The sequence below is a fragment of the Trichosurus vulpecula genome, chromosome 6, assembly GCF_011100635.1.
Source record: "Trichosurus vulpecula isolate mTriVul1 chromosome 6, mTriVul1.pri, whole genome shotgun sequence".
NCBI classification, from domain to species: domain Eukaryota; kingdom Metazoa; phylum Chordata; class Mammalia; order Diprotodontia; family Phalangeridae; genus Trichosurus; species Trichosurus vulpecula.
The window spans coordinates 9,506,808-9,515,584 of NC_050578.1; the positions used below are offsets into that span (position 1 = coordinate 9,506,808).

Sequence of the window (8,777 nt, forward strand, 5' to 3'; positions counted from 1 at the left end):
TTTTCTTGGTTATCTAATATGTAAATGCAAACATGTGACCAGTAAATTCTAAGTGGTTTGGTATGTACCTGACAATGTAATCATACAATTTTGTGAATTGTGAAAAAAACTTTATTGTATTTGTTTAAACTCAACCCTGTGTGGCTGGAATACCGAACCATTTATTGCGATATTTGAACTTAGCCCTGCAGGGCTGGGAAACTGAAGCATTTCTATGTGCCTTTGCTCAAGGACTTATATTGTGCTGTTTTTCTCTCAATTATCAAATCATACGTTTTCTGGGAGCCACTGTTAGGTCTGTTGCATGTAAAAATTGCCCGTGCTCCCAACTGGACATCTGAGCCCATAGGAGAACTTGCCCTCTGGTTTCCAAGGGGCCTGAAAAAGATGACATCAGATGTAGACAGATTTACCAAGAGTTCGGAGCAGGCCTGCTCGAAGCAAAGCTCCCTCCCCACCTTAAGTATCTCCCCTGGGGTCGCCGGCTTACTCAGATCCCTCCTTCATTTTGCTGCTGGGTTGCTTACTGCACTTGCTCTCCTCTTTTATTTTGAGGAAGTATAACAGTTATTTATACACCAGAGAATCCAATCCCAAGACCAGTAACACCAACTTGATACAGCCATAATTATAGTCCACAACCAGTAAGCCCACCTCAATGTGGCAACAAGGAAAATATAAGACAGTATTATATCGAGGAACCATGTCATCCTGTAACCTGACCCCCCTCACCCCCAGGGCCTTCCTGTAAACTCTTTGCTCAGCCCTCTCTTCTGCAGCTCTGTCAATGCTTGCTCTCTCAATGTCTGCTCTTCAGTGCTCTCTTGATGTTTGATGCCTCAATGTCTTCTTTTTTATTTTTAGTTTACAATGCTCAATTCCACATGATTTTGAGTTCCAGGTTTTCTTCCCACCCTCCCTCCCCTCCCTCCCCAAGATGGCATGGAATCCAAACACATCTTCTACATATAATTTCACGTTGAACATATTTACACAACAATCAAGTTGTAAAGAAGTATTATGGCAAATGGAATGAATCGGGAGAAAGAAGAAACAAAACAAAAAGAAAAACAAACAAAAGAGAAAAAAAAGGGGAAAAAGGAGAGCAAACAGTGTGCCTCAATCTGCACTCATACTTCATAGTTCTTTCTCTGGATGTAAATAGCTCTCTCCATCATGAGTCCTTTGGAGTTGTCTTTGCCCCTTGTATGGCTGAGAAGAACAAATTCTATCAAGGTTAGTCATCACAGAATCCATAGATCTGTGGTTGTGTATAATGTTCTCCTGGTTCTACGCTGCTCACCCAGCATTATATCATGTAGGTTTTTCCAAGTTATTATGAAGTCCATTTCTTCCCCATTTCTTATTGTACAATAGTATTCCATTACCTTAATATACCATAACCTGTTCAGCCATTCCCCAATTGATGGGCATCCCCTTGATGTCCAATTCTTTGCTACTACAAAAGGAATCACTATAAATATTTTTGTATATATGGGTCCTTTTTCCACTTGTGTGATCACTTTGGGATACAACCCTAGAAGTGGTATTGCTGGTTCAATATAGCCCTTTTTTATAGCCCTTTGGGCATAGTTCCAAATTACTTTCCAAAATGGCTGGATCAGTTCTCAACTCCACCAGCAATGTAACAATGTTCCAATTTTCCCATGTCCTCTCCAGCATTTATCATTTTCCTGTTTTGTCATTTTAGCCAATCTGGAAGGAGAGATGTGGCACCTAAGAGTTGTTTTGATTTGCATTTCTCTAATCAGTAGTGATTTTGAGCATTTTTTCATATGCCTATAGATATCTTTAATTTCTTCCTCTGAAAACTGGCTGTTCATATCCTTCGACCATTTCTCAATTGGGGAATGACTTGTATTCCTATAAATCTGGCTCAGTTCCCTGTATATTCTAGAGATGAGGACTTTATCAGAGACACTAGTTGTAAAGATTTTCTCCCAATTTTCTGCTTCCCTCCTAATCTTTGTTCCTTTGGCTCTTTTATACAAAAATTTTTCAATTTAACATAATTAAAATTATACATTTTGCATTTTGTAATGCTCTCTATCACTTGTCATGTCATGAATTCTTCTCTTTTCCATAAATCTGATAGGTAAATTATTCCTTGTTCTCCCAAATTGCATATAGTATCAGGCTTTATTCCTAAATCATGAACCCATTTTGACTTTATTTTGGTATATAGTGTAAGATATTGGTCCATGCCAGGTTTCTGACCTACCATTTACCAATTTTCCTGGCAGTTTTTGTGAAGTAGTGAATTCTTAGCCCAGAAGCTGGGTTCTTTTGGTTTATCAAAGAGTAGATTGCTATAGTTGTTGACTACTGTGTTTTGCGTACCCATCCTATTCCACTGACCCATGGCTCTGTTTCTTAGCCAGAATCAGTTTTGATGACTGCTTCTTTATAGTATAATTGTAATTTATAGTATAATTTAATATCTGGTATAGCTAGGCCATCTTACCTGGCATTTCTTTTCATTAATACCCCAATATTCTAGACCTGTTGTTCTTCCAGATGAATTTTGGTATTATGTTATCCAGCTCTGTAAAATAATTTTTGGTAGCTGAATTGGTATTGTACTGAATAAATGAATTAATTTAGGTAAAATTGTCATTTTAATTATATTAGTTCAGCCTAACCATGTGTTCCAACAATCCAGCTAGCAGTTGTTCTGGGGGTGAAAGACCAACACAACCCTAACAAGAACACTACCAGCATGCTGCAAAAGCACAGGTTCTTTTGATCTGCTTAACTAAGGAAAGCTATGTGAAGGGGTTGACAAGCTTACTTTAATTCAGCATACAAATATCATTCACTTAGTTCAGGGGAAAAAACCAGCACCCTAAACTTCAGTACAAATACAAACAAAGTACAAACATCAACAGACAGACCTTGTCTGATTCAAATCCCAATACATAGTTACCAGAGTTTAACAAAGTCTCAGCATTCGGGTTACAAGCTGGAGGGCCCTTAGCTACAGCTGCCTGGAGTCTCCGCATCAACACCATGAGAGAGCCCTGTGCAAATGGCTCTGTCCTCTTTTCTTATAGAGCTTCAGATGTCATCAACCATCATCTGAATGACCAGAACTTAGGCTGCTATGATTGGCTCTTGAGTTAGCCCCTCCCCTTAGGACCCTGGTGGGTTCACATCCACATAGGTTAGGTTAACACCCAATAGGGGTTAGAGCCTGGGGCTTAGCACTTAGTAAGACTCAAGAGGGCATGGCTCTGGAGTTAGCACCTCTCCTTAGCCAGCCACACCTTGGGCCCCACCCCAGTCACCAATCCACACCCACATAGGTTCCACACCTAATAGGGGTTTGGGCCTGGGGCTTAGCACCAAGTAAGGCTCAATGAAATACACTGAATTACTCAAAGGAAACAAAGGCCAAACTCTTCAAGGGCACTTGGTCGAACTAAGTGTTCAGAGCCCATTTTGCTTACCAACACACCATGAGCAACTGATATTTTCCCATTTATTTAGATCTGACTTTATCACATGAAAAGCATTTCATAATTCTGTTCATATAAGCCCTGGGTTTTTCTTGGCACATAGACACCCAAATATTTTATAGTATCTACATTAACTTTGAATGAAATTTCTCTTTATATCTCTTGCTGTTGTGCTTTTTTGGTAATGTATATATATGTTTTTGACAGTCTGTCAAGTTTTATTGTATAAGCCAAATAGAAGGGTACTATGTACAGAGGAGATAGGGAAGGATCATTTCTTAGTCTCCTCCTCCTTGGACAAAGTCTTGATGATCTCCTCTTTCTTAGCCTGCAGACGCTCTTCCCGACGCTTTCGTGCCTCCTTAGTCTTGGACCGGTGAGCTTCAGCCTGGTCAGCCAAGAGCTTCTTCTGGGCCTTGTCTACATGCATTTTATGAATATGCTCCATGAGGATCTGCTTATTCTTGAACACATTTCCCTTCATCTCCAAGTACAGGCTATGGTACATGTGGTGGTCAATCTTTTTGGATTCTCAGTATCTTTGGAGCAGATGGCGCAGAATTCGCATTCCCCTCATCCATGTCACCTTCTCAGGCATATGAGCATTGGCAGTACCCTTTCTCTTACCAATACCCATGTGCCTGCCCTTCCATTGAGCCAGAGTATTTTTCCAGCATCTAGCACAGTAACGGGCTTCCGGATGATCAGACCATCTTTAATCAGCTTCCGGATCTGCTGACCGGAATTAACGTTGGCAATTTCATTGGTCTCATTGGGGTCAAGCCATACCTTCTTCTTTCCACATCAAAGAACACTAGAGGCAAGCCTCTTCTGAAGCCTGAGCATACTCATGGCTGCAGCTGCAGTGTGGAAAAGGAAAAGAGAGAGCTTGGTAATGTAGGTTTTATGTAGGTTTATTGGATAACCTGCAACTTTGCTAAAGTTGTTTATTATTTCAAGTAGTTTTTTTTACTTGATTCTCTAGGATTCTCTAAGTAAATCATGATATCATGTGCAAAAAGTGATAAATTAGTTTCTTCTTTGTCTATTCTAATTCCTTCAGTTTCTTTTTCTTCTCTTATTGCCACAGCTAATGTTTCTAGTATTAAATTTAATAGTAGGTGTCAAAATGGACGTCCTTGTTTTACCACTGATCTTTTTGGGCATGCCTCTAGCTTATCCTGATCACAAATAATGTTTGTTGATGGTTTTAGATAGATGCTATTTATAATTTAGAGGAAGGCTTCATTTATTCCTATGCTTTTTAGGGTTTTAATACTAGTGGGTTTTGTGTTTTGTCAAAGGCTTTTTCTGTATCTGTTGAGATGATTGTATGATTTCTGCTAGTTTTGTTGTTAATAAGATCAATTATGCTGATAGTTTTCCTAATATTGAACCAGCATGGCATTCCTGGAGTAAATCCCACATGGTCATAATGTATTATTCTCATGATAGGTTTCTGCAATCTTTTTGATAATATTTTATTTAAAATTTTTGCATCAATATTCATTAGGGAAATTGATCTATAATTTTCTTTCTCTGTTTTGACTCTTCTTGGTTTGGGTATTAGTACCATATTTTTGTCATAAAAAGAATTTTGTAGGACTCTTTCTTCACTTATTTTCCCAAATAGTCTATAAAATATAGGAATTAATTTTTCTTCAAATGTTTGATAAAATTCACATGTAAAACTGTCTGGTATTGGAAATTTTTCCTAGGGAGTTCATTGATGGCTTGCTCAATTTCTTTTTCTGAGATGGGGTTATTTAGCTATTTTACTTCCTCTTCTGTTAATCTGGGCAATTTATAATTTTATAGATATTCATTGATATCCCTAAGGTTGTCAAATTTATGGGCACAAAATTGGGGAAAATAATTCCTGATTATTGTTTTAATTTCCTCTTCTTTGGAGGTGAATTCACCCTTTTCATTTTTGATATTGGTAATTTGATTTTCTTCTTTCTTATTTTTAATCAAATTGCCCAAAGCTTTATCAATTTTATTCATTTTTCATAAAATCAGCTCTTGGTTTCATTTATTAATTCAATAGTTTTCTTGATGTCAATTTTATTAATCTCTCCTTTCATTTTCAGTTTTTCTAATTTGGTATTTAATTGGGGATTTTCAATTTGTTCTTTTTCTAGCTTTTTCAGTTGCATGCCCAATTCATTGATTTTCTTTTTCTCTTTTTTATTCATGGAAGTATTTAGAGATATAAAACTTCCCCTAAGATCTGCTTTTTCTTCATCCCATAAGTTTCAGTATGTTGTCTCATTATTGTCATTCTCTTGTATGAAGTTATCAATTGTTTCTATGATTTGGTCTTTTGCCCACTTATTCTTTAGAATTAGATTATTTGGTTTACAATTAATTTTTAGCTTATTTTTCCCCTGGTTCTTTATTACAAATAATTTTTTTTTGCTTTTTTTAAAATTTATTTTTATTTTTAGTTTACAACAGACGGTTCTACATAATTTTGAGCTCCAGATTTTTTTCCCCTCCCTCCCCCCTCCCTCCCCAAGATGGCATGGGATCTCATATAACTACCATGAATGACTTCGCATTGAATTAATTTATACACTAGTCAAGTTGTGGAGAAGAATTACGACCAATGGAATGAATAATGAGAAAGAAGAAACAGAACAAAAAAAATGCACAAAAACCAACCCAAAAACAAAAACAAAAGAGAAGAGAAAAAGGTGAGCATGAAGTGTGCCTCAATCTGCCCAAATTACAAATAATTTTTATTGCATCATGATCTGAAAAGTATGCTTTGACTACTTCTGCCTTTCTTTACTGGATTGTGAGTTTTTATGCCCTAGTACATGGTCAATTTTTGAGTATGTGCTGTTTACCTCTGAGAAGAAAGTATATTCCTTTTTATCCCCATTCAGTTTTCTTCAGAGGTCTATCATATGTGCCTTTTCTAAAATTCTGTTCACCTTCTTGACTTCTTTCTTATTTGATTTGTGGTTATATTTATCAAGTTCAGAGAGGGGGACATGGGGGTCTCCCATTATTATGGTTTTGCTATTTCTTCCTTTAATTCCCTTAAACTCTCATCTATGAATTTGCATGCCATAGCAATTGGGGCATATATGTTAAACAATGATATTGCTTCTTTGTTTATGGTGCCTTTTAGAAGGATATAGAGTCCTTCCTTTTCTTTTTCAATTAGATCTATGTTTGCTTTTGCTTTGTCTGAGATTAAGATTGACACCTCTGTTTTTTTACTTTAGCTGAAGTACTATATATTCTACTCCAGCCTTTTACCTGTACCCTATGTGTATCCCCCTGTTTCATATGTGTTTATTTTAAACAGCATGTTGTAGGATTATTATTTTTAATCCATTCTCCTATCCATTTCCATTTTATGGCAGAATTCATCCCATTCACATTCACAGTTATGATTAATATCTGTGCCTTTTTCTCCATCTTATTTCCCCCCATTTATGATTTTATTTCTTCTTTTCTCCTTCCACTCCTCAACAAAGTTTTGCTTTTGACCACCACCTTCCTCAGTTTACCCTCCCTCTTGATTCCCCTCCCTTATCTTCCCATTTTCCACTTGCTACTTCTTCCCTCCCTTTTGACCATCCCCTCCCTTTTTCCCCCCTTTTCCCTCCTACGTCCTGTAGGACAGGTTAAATTTCTATACTTATCAGGGTATGTTATTCCCTTCTTGAGCCATATCTGATGAGAGTAAAGCTCAGATACTCTTTTTCTCACTCCCTTCTTTCCCTCTGCTAAAATATGTTTTCGTGCCTCTTCATGGGATGTAATTTACCCTTTTCTACTACCTCTTTACCTCTTCTCCCAGAACTCTGCCTTTATATCTCTTAATTATATTTTTATCATTTTATGTGTTATTTTATACTGACATCCACAGTCTATGAATATCCCTTTCAATTGTCATAAGAAGTATACTATTCTCAAGATTAATATATTTATATATACATATGTATATATATATATATATATATATATATAGAGAGAGAGAGAGAGAGAGAGAGAGAGAGAGAGAGAGAAAGAGAGAGAGAGAGAGAGAGAGAGAGAGAGAGAGAGAGAGAGAGAGATATCAAACATATATAAAACAAAGTAATCCTATATAAGGATGCAATTAATTAGTCTTATTGTAACTAGGGTCTTTTTCCGCATTTACCTTTTTATGTCTGTCTTTCATTTTGCATATGGAGATAAAATTTTCCATTTAGCTCTGGCCTTTTCATCAGGAATGCCTGGAATTCCCTAAGCTAATTGAATGTTTATCTCCTTGCCCGGAAAATTATGCTCAGTTTTGCTGGGCAGTTGATCTTTTGTTGTAGTTCAAGCTTCTTTGCCTTTCGGAATATCATATTCCAATTTTTCCTGTCATTTAAGGTAGAAGCTGAAAGATCCTGAGTGATCTGGATTGTATTTCTGTGATATTCGAATTGTTTCTTTCTAACTTCTTGCAATATTTTCTCCTTGACCTGGTAGTTTTGGATCTTTTTTCCGGGGGTGAACGATAGATTCTTTCAATGACAAGTTTACCTCTGGGAAATTTTCTTTAAGGATTTCATAGAAGATACTGTCCAGTCTGTTTTTTTCATCACAGATTTAAGGTAGACCAATAATTCTTAGATTGTCTCTCCTGCATCTTTTTTCCAGTTTGCTTGTTTTTCCAGGCAGATATTTCATGTTTTCTTCTATTTTTTCATTTTTTAGATTTTGTTTGACTGATTCTTGGTGTCTCATAGAGTCATTAGCTTCTATGTGTCCAATTCTAATTTTTGTTGTGTTGTTTTCTTCATTTGTCTTCTCTATTTCCTTTTCCATTTGGTTAATTTTACTTTTCAATGAGACATTTTCTCATTTATGTTCTGATTTTCCTTAACCAATTCCCTGACTTTACCTTTCAAAGATTTGTTTTCCTCAATGAATTTTTTTCCATTTTTCCATTTTTTCTTTTACCTCCCTAATTTGTTTTTTAAAGTCCTCCTTGAGTTCTTCCAGGAATGGTTTTTGGTCTGGAGGCCAGTTCCCTTTCCCTTTTGAGGTTTCAGATGTGGGTGTAGTGTCCATGCTGTCCTCTTTTGAATTGATATCTTGGTCTTCCCTTTCTCCGTAATATGAGTCAATTGTCTTTGAAAACTTTTTACAATTTTGTTTTTCATGGTGTTCTTTTTCGCTCCTGGTTTCTGAGGGGGATCTATGTTTCTGAGACTCAGGGGGCTCTGTCCCATGTTTCTTGTGTTGGGATCTAGCTTTATGTGTTATGGCCTCTGGTTTCCTGAGGTGTGGGGGAGGGGTGGTCTG

General features: G+C 36.8%; 1 pseudogene; it reads right to left on the reverse strand.

Moving 5' to 3' along the window:
• Positions 1–3,676: 3,676 nt before the first annotated feature.
• On the reverse strand, positions 3,677–4,331 carry LOC118854211 (annotated as a pseudogene).
• Between the last annotated feature and the right edge of the window lie 4,446 nt (positions 4,332–8,777).